General features: G+C 39.0%; 1 long non-coding RNA gene across 1 annotated transcript; it reads right to left on the bottom strand.

Moving 5' to 3' along the window:
• Nucleotides 1-2,556: 2,556 nt before the first annotated feature.
• On the bottom strand, nucleotides 2,557-3,374 carry LOC119876648. Its single transcript, XR_005364546.1, has 3 exons — nucleotides 3,333-3,374; nucleotides 3,040-3,222; nucleotides 2,557-2,678 (listed from the first exon to the last, which is right to left on the bottom strand). It is a non-coding gene; the product is annotated as an uncharacterized LOC119876648 (long non-coding RNA).
• Between the last annotated feature and the right edge of the window lie 10,693 nt (nucleotides 3,375-14,067).

Below are 14,067 nucleotides of genomic sequence, written 5' to 3'. Positions count from 1 at the left end.
TGCGACACCACATGGAGGCCAATGAACTCTGAAATCCCATATTTCCTAATCTGTAAAATGGGATAAACATTGTGCAACCAGTGAGAATTGAGGAGGTGACTACGTAAAATAAACACAGAACATGTTTGCACATGTTTGGGCAATGCCTATCAAAGTAAATAAATGTTCAATGAAAAATTTCTACTTATTTTACATTACTATATTGAAATGTTTCTCTTTAAAGACTTGAAATGGATGGCAAACTCTAGGTTCATGCCAATTTCCAAGAAGAGAAATAAAATCAAATGTGGCAGCACAGATATGTTACTGTTTAACTCCATTCAGTGCTGGTTCTGTTCTGTTTTATGAGGATGGGAAGAGGGATGTGGTATTCTCCTAGACTAAATGCACAAGAGATCAGAGACATACTTTACTACTGTTTTTATAATGCCCTTTAAGTCCTCTCTTCTTTTTTATTTTTTTTAATTTTTTATTTTTTTAAATAAATTTATTTTTTATTGCTTTTCAATTTGCCAACATATAGAATAACACCCAGTGCTCATCCTGTCATGTACTCACCTCAGTGCCCGTCACCCATTCACCCCCACCCCCTGCCCAGCTCCCCTTCCACCACCCCAGTTCGTCTCCCAGAGTTAGGAGTCTTTCATGTTCTGTCTCCCTTTCTAATATTTTTCCACTCATTTTTTCTCCTTTCCCCTTTATTCCCTTTCATTATTTTTTATATTCCCCAAATGAATGAGAACATATAATGTTTGTCCTTCTCCGATTGACTTACTTCACTCAGCATAATACCCTCCAGTTCCATCCACGTCGAAGCAAATGGTGGGTATTTGTCGTTTCTAATGGCTGAGGAATATTCCATTGTATACATAGACCACATCTTCTTTATCCATTCATCTTTCGATGGACACCGAGGCTCCTTCCACAGTCTGGCTATTGTGGACATTGCTGCTATAAACATCGGGGTGCTGGTGTCCTGGCGTTTCACTGCATCTGAATCTTTGGGGTAAATCCCCAACAGTGTAATTGCTGGGTCGTAGGGCAGGTCTATTTTTAACTCTTTGAGGAACTTCCACACAGTTTTCCAGAGTGGCTGCACCAGTTCACGTTCCCACCAACAGTGCAGGAGGGTTCCCCTTTCTCCGCATCCTCTCCAACATTTGTGGTTTCCTGCCTTGTTAATTTGCCCCATTCTCACTGGTGTGAGGTGGTATCTCATTGTGGTTTTGATTTGTATTTCAATGATGGCAAGTGATGCAGAGCATTTTCTCATGTGCATGTTGGCCATGTCTATGTCTTCCTCTGTGAGATTTCTGTTCATGTCTTTTGCCCATTTCCTGATTGGATTGTTTGTTTCTTTGCTGTTGAGTTTAATAAGTTCTTTATAGATCTTGGAAACTAGCCCTTTATCTGATACGTCATTTGCAAATATCTTCTCCCATTCTGTAGGTTGTCTTTGAGTTTTGTTGACGGTATCTTTTGCTTTGCAAAAGCTTCTTATCTTGACGAAGTCCCAATAGTTCATTTTTGCTTTTGTTTCACTTGCCTTCATGGATGAATCTTGCAAGAAGTTACTGTGGCCGAGTTCAAAAAGGGTGTTGCCTGTGTTCTTCTCTAGGATTTTGATGGAATCTTGTCTCACATTAAGATCTTTCATCCATTTTGAGTTTATCTTTATATATATGCAAGAGAGTGGTCTAGTTTCATTCTTCTGCATGTGGATGTCCAGTTTTCCCAGCACCATTTATTGAAGAGACTGTCTTTTTTCCAATGGATAGTCTTTCCTCCTTTGTCGAATATTAGTTGGCCATAAAATTGAGGGTCCACTTCTGGATTCTCTATTTTGTTCCATTGATCTATGTGTCTGTTTTTGTGCCAGTACCACACTGTCTTGATGACCACAGCTTTGTAGTCTCTTCTTTATACAAACTGTATTATGTTTCAAATTCAATTGCTTGGGGGCAGCCTGGGTGGCTCAGTGGTATAGCGCCACCTTCAGCCCAGGGCCTGATCCTGGAGACCTGGCATCTAGAGAGTCCCATGTCAGGCTCCCTGCATGGAGCCTGCTGCTCCCTCTGCCTGTGTCTCTGCCTCTGTGTGTGTGTGTGTGTGTGTGTGTGTGTGTGTGTCATGAATAAATAAATAAAATCTTTAAAAAAATAAATAAAATTCAATTTCTTTAAAAAAGCAATTTTACCAGTTAAGAACTAGTTTCAAATAGCTTCAAGGAATCCCATTATAAAGGTGTGCTTTGATGAAGCTGAACCTGTATCACTACGTAACAATAGATTAATGAAAACAACAGGAGAGTGTAAATGACACTGTGCAATATATGAGATATAGGCCAGAAATTCAAATTGCACATGCAATATATATGTTTGTAAGTGTGTTTACCTACTAAATTCAGAAAGTCAATACACATATATTTGGGTATGTTGAGATCTATACCCATGTTTACTTTATTATAGTTAATGAAGGAAAGAATGCTGCCAGCAAATAGCTTTTATTTTGTGCAACCTCAGAGACTAGAAAAGACTCGGAGAGAGGGCTAGATCGGCCTGTTCTCCTTTAGCACTTGTCTATTTTAATAGACCATCCCACTGCCTTTGTGAAAATGCTCTCTAGAGGAACTTCAACAAACATGACAGCTGATGCTCCTGGCCTCAAACATGGAAAGCCTGGGCAAAATATACCAAAAATAGTCTTAAATATATAGTTCAGCTGAAAATAAAGAGTAGATACCAGATTTCAGAAAGGAAAGAGAGAATGAAAGCCAGAGACCCAAGCACACTGGATATCTTTAGAAGGGATTGAATACCCCCCACCTGCCTCCCTGAAGCCTTGTTTCTCATGGGGAAACTTCCTTCCTTTAGACTAATACTCTTGGCCTCAATCATGGACTCCCTCCTTCTCATGAGAAGAGGGGTGATTTAAATGGTTGATGAGTTTAAGAAAAGGAACTACTAGGCATGTCTGGATCAACCCCTTCTGGCCTCTCCGTTCTAGCACCTCTCTATTGTAGAAAATGTGCATTCTCACCTGCCCTAGGTTATATTGTACTGCAGAGTGAAGGCTGTGCTCCTAGAAATGAGACTTTCCCATGCTGTCTGTGTCTGGAGAGCAAGTTTGGTTACAGGCAGAGTGTTTTAATTCTTCTGTTGCCACTGCTTCATTGCAATAAAGGTGAAATGCTCATTTCTGTGGTCAGACTTCCACATCTGTCTAAATGGATTCAGAACATAGGTGGGGAAGAGAGGAATAAGAATTTGGAGCTTCCTAAGTTCCAAACAGACAGAGGCTCCAGCGGCAGGATCTGGGGTTCTGATACTCACACAGGGACTGAAGATGTGGCACTCGGCCACAGGTGGTAGGAGATTGGGTGGGGGGACTGTCATAAAGCATGGATCCCCTTGGGGTGGCTGAGCAGCTCGATCGGTTAAGTGTCCAACTCTTTGTTTCTGTTCAGGTCATGATGTCAGGGTCCTGAGATCAGGCCCTGAGTCAGGCTCCACAGGCTCAGGGTGTGGAGTCTCCTTGAGATTTTCTCACTCCCTCACCTTCTGTCTCTCTCCTCCTCCCTCGCTTCCTCTAAAGAAAATGAAAAATAGAGCTTGTATCCCTCAAGATCTGCTCCTTCCATTCCCAGGAAACCAGAAAGTCCCTGCCTGTACACCACAGAGCCCTCAAGGAAGCTCACGCTCCCTGAAGTCTTAAATAAAAAGAAATAAAAAGACAACTGTGAGAAACTAAATCCCAAGCATATGCCAGAGATGGGACCTAAATTCGTGTTATCTGTACTGTGTGGGAGCCACAAAGAGATCAATTAACGCCAAATCTGATTCAGGACCATTGAAAACTCTGAGATCCTGCTGGTATCAGAGTTAGGGACACTTTCACAACTAGGACACATGGAATTACCTAGGAGATAACACCCACAGAAGATGCATATACAATAAGTGAGTTACAAAGATCTGAGTAAACATCCCTCCACATGAGAGAGTTAGCAGATGTGCAAACAGGACTATCAGAACCAAGGAACTACAGTTAACAACAGGCCAATATGAGTAATTTTCAATATGCATTTCTGACATTTAATGAAAGCAAAGAATGTCTAGAGATGGAACACTAAGAAAAAAACGAATTTTAAAAAGAACCTTCTGCAAGTGAAAAATACAATAGTCACTAACATTAGACTATTAAAAGAGAGGTAAAATTGTACAAGAGAAATAAAAGGATAAGAAGGCGGCTATGACAGAATGCTCTAGAAAGCAACATGGAGGTAGAAACAAAATGGAAAACATGGGGGCACCTGGCTGGCTCAGTCCGAGTAGCATATGACTCCTGTCCTCTGGTTTCTGAGTTCGATCCCCAAGTTGGATATAGAGATTACTTAAATTAAAACTTTAAATAAATTAATTAATTTAATTAAATCACAATGAGGTGGGCAGCCCCGGTAGCACAGCGGTTTAGCGTCGCCTGCAGCCCCGGGCGTGATCCTGGAGACCTGGGATCGAGTCCCACGTCAGGCTCCCTGCATGGAGCCTGCTTCTCCCTCTGCCTGTGTCTCTGCCTCTCTCTCTGTGTGTCTCTCATGAATAAATAAATAAAATCTTTAAAAAAAAAATCCTCTCTCCCCCTCTCCCTCTGCCCCAAAGATTTCTTAAAAACATAAAATAGCACAAATGATGAAAGAAAAGATGAACTGATCTATAGCAGAAAGCAAAAACTACTGCTCAACTATATACTATAAATAAATCAAAACCCAACACAGATTGGTAGAAGACATTTGTTACACAGATAACAATGGATCAATATTGATTATATACATGGAATTCCTATAAATCATTAAGTAAAACCCACATAATGCAATTGAAAATATGAACAGGGAAAAAAATCCAAATGGCACATAAACACATGTAAAATTGTTTAACATCCATAGTAACTGGGGAGAAGCAAAATAAATCATACCATTTCATTTCTATTAAATTGTCAAAAACTTAAATATTAGATGTTGGTAAATATACAAGGAAATGAAAGCTCACACATAAAATGCTCTAGTTAAAATAAATGGTAGTTTGAAAAACACTTGAAAAGACCTATGAAAATTGAGTATCCACATACTACCTGGTCTAGCTGTTCCACATTGGTGAGTGTATACCTGAGAGAACCACTAGTATTATGTAAAGATACACATTATTCTGGTGGCAAACAATTGGAAACAACAGAAAATATTCACCAAACACAGAATAAATAAATTGTGGTATATTCATCATATAACTTTTGAAGTAAAAAAATAACTTATTTGTATATCATGGATAAAACTTGAAAACACTCTTGAATGAGGAAAGTAAGTTGCAGAAGAATGTACAGAATAAGATACTTTATAGTGTTTAGTCTGAAAACCTCCCAATGTGAATGGGAAAGATTCAGGTTAACTTCAAAAGTAGCTGTATCATCTTAATTCTTTAAAAAATTATGATGCAAATAAGGCACAATATTAACATATATACGAGGTCATGAGTGTTTTATTATTCTCTACACCTTTCTATATATTTGAAATTTGTATAATGTAAAAAAATTAAAGAAATAATTCTAATAGGGATCCCTGGGTGGCGCAGCGGTTTAGCGCCTGCCTTTGGCCCAGGGCGCGATCCTGGAGACCCGGGATCGAATCCCACATCGGGCTCCCGGTGCATGGAGCCTGCTCCTCCCTCTGCCTGTGTCTCTGCCTCTCTCTCTCTCTGTGTGACTATCATAAATAAATAAAAATTAAAAAAAAAAGAAATAATTCTAATAAAGATATAATACTACTTAAAAATAGCAGAAGAAACAGAAAAACACTATTCTGGAATACCATGTAAAATGAATGAATGAATAATCAATGTTCACAAATGCCTAACTTTGCACAGAGAAGAAATATGGATAACTTGCTATGATTGATCAGTATTGGTGTGTGTGTGTGTGTGTGTGTGTGTGTGTGTGTGTGTGTGTGTGTTTAACTGGGGGACTAAAGTATATCTATCTTTATTTACTAGGAAAAGCTGCCAGGTACCAAGAAACTGAGAAGCGAATGAACTGTATGGTATCATGGATAAAACAAATGGGTAAAGATCACTTCTCACTTTCCACAGTGATGTTTTTCACCGTATAGAACTAATTTGGTCTGTGGATCCCCCAGACAGAGTCGTGGTCACAAAAACTAGCTTTGCAATCAAAAGATCGGGGTCCCAGGCACTTAGAGAACCAGGCAGATCACTTTAATTTTTTAAACTTATTTACCTAACAGTGATATAAAAATACCTATCTCAGAGATTTGCTGACAGGATTACACAAATAATACAAACAAAGGCACTCTGTAATGTGAAAGTGGACCCTTACGGAATGTATTTTCTCAATAGTTATTGCTAAATTCTATAGCTGAGTTGAATTTAATCTGTCTCAGTGGTGGTCCAAATCAGTTTACTTCTTTTCTATTTGACTTCTACTGTTGAATGTTTGCTCCCACTAAAATGCTCAAGAGTTTTGCCTTTCTAGGGCAGTGGAGAAGCAGAGGATGATGACGCTGTTACTGGGCTCCAAAGCTTATAAAATAACAACCTGTAAGTCGCTTAATAATAGCTTAAGCCTGCTGAGTACTCATTATGAGCCAGGAACTATGCTAAGTGTTTTCATTTAATCCTCGCGATACCACTCTGAAATCAGTTCCATTATGATCTCCAGATTTTACATGAAGAAACTAAAGGTTAGATAAATAAAGTAACTTGGCCAAGGACACATGGGTAGGTCAAAGGAAGAGAGTTGATGCTGGTAGCTGGTTCTATTGGGTTCTAGAGCCTACTTTCTCATACCTGCATCACCTACTATCAACATAGTATCTATAGACATGAACAGTGAAAGTAGCTGCGAACTCAATTATATCTGTAAGAGTTTTCACTCTTAAAAGACTTTTTATGAACCATTCTAGCCATAAAACTATATAATTTAATAGAAGAAACGGATTTAAATATTGCCTTTAATTTGTTCTCATTTATGTATTCACATACTCACTTCTTCGATAAATACTGATCATCAGTAAATATTTCTCCAACAAATTAGTACATTAATAGATTAAAGAACAAAATAAAGGCAATATCTGAATCCTCTTAAGTATGAGCTTTTATGCTTCTATGGCCATAACAGCAATTGTAAGGTACAAAATGTGAGATGCAAATTCTCATCCTTAGCTTGCCATCCTCATGAACACACGAACAATTAATTTGAGAAATTATTTTATGTACGTGTGATACATTATCTAGCCCACCACTTTTACTTTATGGAACCAGTACCATACTGTCTTGGTGACTAGAGCTTTATGATATGGCTTGAAGTCTGGAACTGTGATGCCTCCAGCTTTGTTTTTCTCTTTTCAAGATTGCTTGGCTATTCAGGGTCTTCTGTGGCACCCCTTTTATTTTATAAGAGAGAATTAGAACAAGAGAATGAAGGCACAAAGAGACAATACCTTGGATAACCCCCTGGTTATTCAGTTAGCCAAACCATGTTTCCCAGGTCCATATAGACTAAAAGTTCCTAGTCCATTTAGCTTGCTAATATAAGGAAAATAAGACATATATACAGGTGTTAAGAAAGATGAGTTTATAGTTTTGCTTATTGGGACATATACTGTAAGTGAGCTTTTAACTGATAGTTCAGAGATGCCTGGGTGGCTCAATGATTGAGCACCTGACTTTGGCTCAGGGCGTGATCCCGGAGTCCCTCATCCGGCTCCCTACATGGAGCCTGCTTCTTCCTCTGCCTCTGTCTCTGCCTCTCTCTCTGTGTGTGTGTCTCTCATGAATAAATAAATAAAATATTTTTTAAAAAAAACTGACAGTTCAGAAAACCAGTTGTCTGAATTCTGGAAGAGATCAGAGAATAAAGTCATCAACCACCTTGCCTCCAGTAAAGGGATTCCAGAGATGAGCTGGAAGTATTGTATTTCTAAATCCCTTCCGCTGCCCTGACTAATCACTGCAGGGGATCCGAGTTCAGCGCTAGGGCATTTCAGACAAAAGTTTAGGGTTTCACTTGGGCTGTGGTCCCCAGACTGCACTCTGACACTCATCGGCATATACACACTTGCTGCCCTTTTCTTTCTGTACACCTGGAGTCCTCTCTCAGAGGGCAGGACTCCAGTCTGGATCAGAAGCTTAGCTGTCTTCTCCGGGAATATAGACCAAGTCCTCCGTGCATTCTGCTGACTTAGGTTAGGCCAGTTCCATCTGGGCAAAGGACTCATTCGGGTCGCCTCTCCTTGCTGCCATCTCCCTACAGTTGTGTGCCCATCACCTCTGTATGGAGGTCTGAAAATTTACACATATTCTGCTCTCTTTCCTTCAAATCCTGTGTACAATTAGTCAACAGTTTTGCTATTTATACTTTGCACATGACTTAGGTTTGTTCCCTTCTTTCTGTCTGCACTGCCTACTGTCACCGAAGCCACCATCGCTGTTCCCCTGCCTGCCCAGTGCACCTTTCAATCAGTCGGTACGAAGTCCACTCCCCCCATGGAGAGACAGCGCTGTATTACAATTCTGTGTCCACTGCTCCTGTCACTCCTTTCCTGACAACCGGCCACTGGCTTCACTTTGTGCAAAACAACATTGAGAGCTCTCACCCTAGCTTACAACATCCTGTAGCATCTCACTGGCCCTTTCTGTGTGCCCTGTCCCCATTGTCCCCATTCTCCCCTCACTGCCCTCCAGCTGGCCATCCCCTAGTGTTTGGGGTCAGGCCACCTGTTCCCCTGGCTTCTGTCTCAGCTGCCCTCCCCACACTCCTCCCTCATTCCCACCTTTCAGGTATCAGTCAGAACCTTTTTTCCATAGACTCTTCTTCTCCAGCTTCTTTCATGTGCTATCTCAGCCTTTGCTTTTTGTTTTTTCTCCTGTACAAAATTGCTTTCCAGGGGCACCTGGGTGGCTTACTCAGTTGATTTCGGCTCAGGTCATGAGATAGATGGAGCCCCATGTTGGGCTCCCTGCTGGGCATGGAGCCTGCTTAAGATTCTCTCTCTTCCTCTCATTCTGCCCCTCCTTCTTCCCTCTTAAAAAAAAAAAAATATTTCCACTTGTGATTGGACCTGCATCCCAGGGGGAGCAGGAGGAAAACAAAAGGTAAACAAATAAATACTAATTCCTTTCTAGCACCGATCTTGATCTGTAATTAGCTGAGTACCTGTCTCCTCCATCAGAGCGCATAAGCTCAACATCTAGACCTGTCCATCCCTCTCACAACCGTGTCCCCAGTTATTAGCCCACACCTGGTATATAAACATCTGTTGAGTGTTAATAGAATGTTGATGTGCATTCTGATATTCATTATTATATAATATACATATATTCAATTATCATATATGTTCATATATTCAATATCAGAATATATACACACATATATATGAATTGTATGTGTACGTATTTTGTTGATTTTCCTATATATGTGTACATATATATGAATGTATATGTATAACCCAACCACCATACTAAATGCTTTTGTTAGTTCCATTAGTTTTTAAGTTGTTCTCAGTTTTCTATATTAACAATCATATTGCCGAGGAAAAAAGGATAAATTCACCATACCTTTTCCAATAGCTATACCAATAATTTTCCATTCTCATGTTATTAAATGGACTGGAACAGTGGTTTCCAGATGCCCAAGGAGACACCTCTGGCTCTATCATGGGAAGGAAGGCAAACTAGCAGCTTAGAGTTCAAGTCCTCCAACCCTGTTTCACAAACAAGAGCTGAGCTTTTGTTGGTTTTCTTTTTTGGAGCTCTGGAAACAAGTTTATGGGGGGAAATTTTAAACTACACCTTTACTGTTCTTGAGCTCTTAATTTTGATTAATCCTCAAAGTTCTGAGGGCACCTAGGTGGCTCAGTTGGTTAAGCATCTGCATTTGGCTCAGGTCATGATCCCAGGATCCTGGAATAGAGCCCCACATGGGGCTTCCTGCTCTGCAGGGAGCTTGTGTCTCCCTGCCTCTGCCTCCACCTCCTACTCTCTCTCTCTCTCTCTCTCTCTCTCTCTCATAAATAAATAAATAAATAAATAAATAAATAAATAAATAAAATCTTAAAAAAAATCCTCAAAGTCCTGTAAATTTTGAAGATTGGCACTTAGTATTAGGGAGAATTCCTTGACTTATATTTCTCTCTGCAATACATATTGTATTTCTCCATTCTTATGGGAAGTTTGATTTGTCTTTTATGTTCAAGAGCTTTGCCTGGTTATGCCTAGGCATATGTTCCATTCAACTTTCAGTGAACCATTCTTACACTTCAAACTTAAATGTTTATTTAGGTGAAACATTTCTTCTTCTGTTGCTTTTATTTTTCTTGTGTTCTCGTGATTCCAATTCCTGTTATGGAATTCCTACTTCACACAAACTACATCTTCCAGACTCCTTAATTTCCTATCTTTTTCTCTCATTATTTTCAATTATTTATTATTTCTTGAGAAATAGTCTTAAGAAAACTCTCAAGTTTATCTTCAGTTTCACTAATCAACTCTTCTCGGTATGAGAGGACATTCATTCCTTTACTGGGAGTTGATCATAGCAAATATATTTCTAATTTTCACCTGGTCTTTCCAGACTTCTGATTTTTTTCTTGTTCATGCTGTCAACTCCTATTTTGGAGATGAAATATCTTCTTAAATTTTATTGAGAAAAAGACTTAAAACCTTTTTAAAATGTTCACTTTATGATAAATATATTTTATATGATAAATTTATTGCTTATGATAAATATATATCTTAATACGATTTAGTAGAAAAGCAGAAGCAGTGCAGGAAATGGAAACAGGCAGTAGAAATATTTGACAATACAGTATATTGAGATCTTGGGCACTGGTATATCATTTCTAGCCCCTAATATTAATTATGAAGCATTATCAATTTTTGCTTTAGCTTCTAACACATCTTCATGGAGAACATGGGGCGTAAGAGTAAAATTTTTAAAAACCCAGCAATCGAAACAGCTGAAATCAGACTGACTGTTTACTTTATAAATACGTAAAGGTATTATGGGACATCTTCCCAATGGAACACTATGTAGCCACTTCATGGGCCATTTTATCGACATGGAAAGAATGTTTGTCATAAACAGTGCTAAAAGCAAGTGTGTAAAAATCACATACAGCATAATCCTATCGTTGTAAGAAAAATAACACACATCTTATGTAGAGAAAATAGAATAAAGATACAGCAAAATGTTGACAGCTCTGTTGAAGGTAGAGTTAACATTTAATTTTTATTTTCTATTTATACTTATCCCTATTTAACTTTTACATCATGAGTAAGTTTTCCTGGTGTTATTAAAAAGGAAATAAGAAGACATCATGATTCTTTAAAATGGTAATTTCTGCATAAGGACTTTCAGTCGCGGGCTAAGGCACATTGTGATCCTTTTGTTCAAGTTAAATTTGCTAATGCAATACAGACCTGCAGTCGGCAGAGGGCGCAGAGGAGTAAGAGAAGGAAGTGAGGTGAAAGCTGGTGTGTATGTAGCTGGTTTTATGGTTTCATAACCTAAAGGTTATTTTGATATTCTTTTCACTCATGTATCCAAGAAAATTCCAAAGGATCATAGACACATAATTGCACTTTGGCAACCCACTTATATTGCGAAATGTCTGGCATTTATGTTATCTGGAGAGTCAAACATGTACTCTGAGTGGGTAAAGGGAATTAAAAATAATGAGTGTCTATTTTATGCCAGGCACTGACGCATACTTTGTATGCTGTAGTCTCCTATGCAAAATGTATTTTGATAAATTTCATCAGACATTGTAGATGGATTAACACAAACCCTTGATAAGGTTTTAATTTTTTCAAAAGTTCACAAAGTCTGGAGATACAAAATCTCACAGCTACAGACCACTTTAAAGCTTATTAAACACTTGCAGCTTTATATTTCATTTTATGCAATATCCTGTGAAATAGATCATGTTTTTAAAGACGAAGAAATGAACAGGTTAAGTGGTTTATGGAATGTGGTGGCAAAGTTAGAGGTTCTCCCCATCGGGTCTGTGAGTCTGGGCATTCTGATTTGACTGTGCTGTTTCTCTAATAATCTAGATATCCTCAGACATAATTAGCACCTTAGCCCCACTGAAGAACCAAATGATATGAGTAATTGTTAATAACAATACAAATCAAAGAATTTTAGTCTCCCCCCCCCCTTTTTTTTAACAGGATTTGACATTATAATACCTATCTCTGGTTCTTGAATTAATTAATTTAGGTTTGGTGGGTTTCAACATACTAATTTAGAGACAGGCATTCAAAATGTGAAAAATAAAATAAATGTGGTGAGATTATGTCCTGTTTTTGTTGTTGTTGTTTTGTTTTTGAGCAACAGTGCTCTTTCTTTTAAGAAAAAATCATGGCTATGGATGATGGTGTTCTTTTTTTTTTCTCCTGTACTAGTTTAGCAAAACCAAAGTTTGAAATCCTATGTCAGTCTCTCTCCACCCACTGGACTGGTTTACTCATCTGAGTCCCCAAGGAAGCACCATTGTTGATCAGCAATGAGCAATCCTAGACTCTCAGGCTGCATCAGGCTGCCAAGTTTCTTAATTAATAAAGCCATTCATGAGCTCTTCAGGTAAACGAATAGACAGGTGCGTTTGTATTGCAAGTTTTCCAAAATTCTTGAATAGAAACATTTTAGTGGCTAATGAGCACTGCACATTTTCTCAACAGCTGGCTTCTTACAAACAAATCCTGGTAATCTGCCCAAGAAGTTTTTAAAGAAAGTTGTAAGAAAGAAAATGGAGGAATAGGATAGAGCTATTTTCAATTTGCATGGAAAAAACTGTCCCTTGGGGGTGAAAAAAATAAACCCCTGTTCACCCCTCTAAACCATGTGCTACTGTAGACATAGATGCACAGAGCTCACTACTTTAAAAACATCTGTCCCTCTTTCAGATGAGACATCCCCAAACCCCGTATTGAAAGGAAATTCATATTTTAAGCCTAAAGAGAGGTTCATGAAGTATAGGAAAAGACAGAAAATAAATATTAGTTGGGATGCATTAAGAAAGCAACAGAATGATTCATATTGACTTTTTGAGATAGTAAGAAACTGCAAAGAAAATAGTAATGAGTGAGTCCCTTAATCTGTTCAGGTTTCACTGTTCCCAAGTTGAAAATGAAAGAGCTAGACTAGATGATTTTCACGCCCCTCCCCCCCACTTGCAGCCTAAAAGATACGAGTCTGGCACTTTCTGACTCATTTGAGTAGATTTTTACAATCTGTCAGTGCTTTTGTAGCCTCCATGTTCAGGGCATGAAATGGTTAATGGAAAGCCCTGGCCAGCTGCTGCTGGAGGGGAGTTGATGGTGGCAGAGTCCACATTTCCCTGCAATGGGGGTCCTTGTCAGCTGAATTCAATCTGGAAACTAATTCCTTCTGCTAAAAGGAGGGAGCGAGATATATAAACCAGCCACAATGCTGGGAGAACACAGAAGCCACAGTGATGGAATGCCCAGAATGTAAAAGGAAGTCATAAAGTAGGTAAACAGAGAGAGAGAGGCCATTCTTGAAGAAAATGAGATAACCAGAGAGGCGTTTCATAGGATGTATTGGAGGGGAAAAAGTCATCCTTCAGAGTGGATGAGTCTCCCTACTAACACTGTGAATTCTGAGCAGTTGCAGATGCGAAACCTGTTTAATTTCCTATCTCCGAAAGGTCAACATACCAGGAAGCAGCCATCCCAGCACAAAGCAGAAAAGAGCCAGAACCAAATGAGGGAAACCAGAGTACGGAGATGCTACCTGATTTGTCCACAGTCACAACATTTTAGGCAATAGAGCTGACCCAGATAAGCTAAAATGTAGGTCTTCTAACACCTAGTACCTCAAAGCTTTTCTATGGAAGAAATATGTTTTAACGCCTACTGTGTGCATCAGGTCCTATGCTTTGGCACAGGGGTCAGGATGATAAATTTTGTATAGCCCCTGCACTTGAACTCTCAGACTCCTGGAGGAGATAGACAAGCAAAACAGCGACTTCCCACATAATTT

The sequence above is a fragment of the Canis lupus genome, chromosome 9, assembly GCF_011100685.1.
Source record: "Canis lupus familiaris isolate Mischka breed German Shepherd chromosome 9, alternate assembly UU_Cfam_GSD_1.0, whole genome shotgun sequence".
Taxonomy (NCBI): Eukaryota; Metazoa; Chordata; class Mammalia; order Carnivora; family Canidae; genus Canis; species Canis lupus.
The sequence above is the reverse complement of the archived record's forward strand: the minus strand, read 5'-3'. Positions and strand labels throughout refer to the sequence as shown.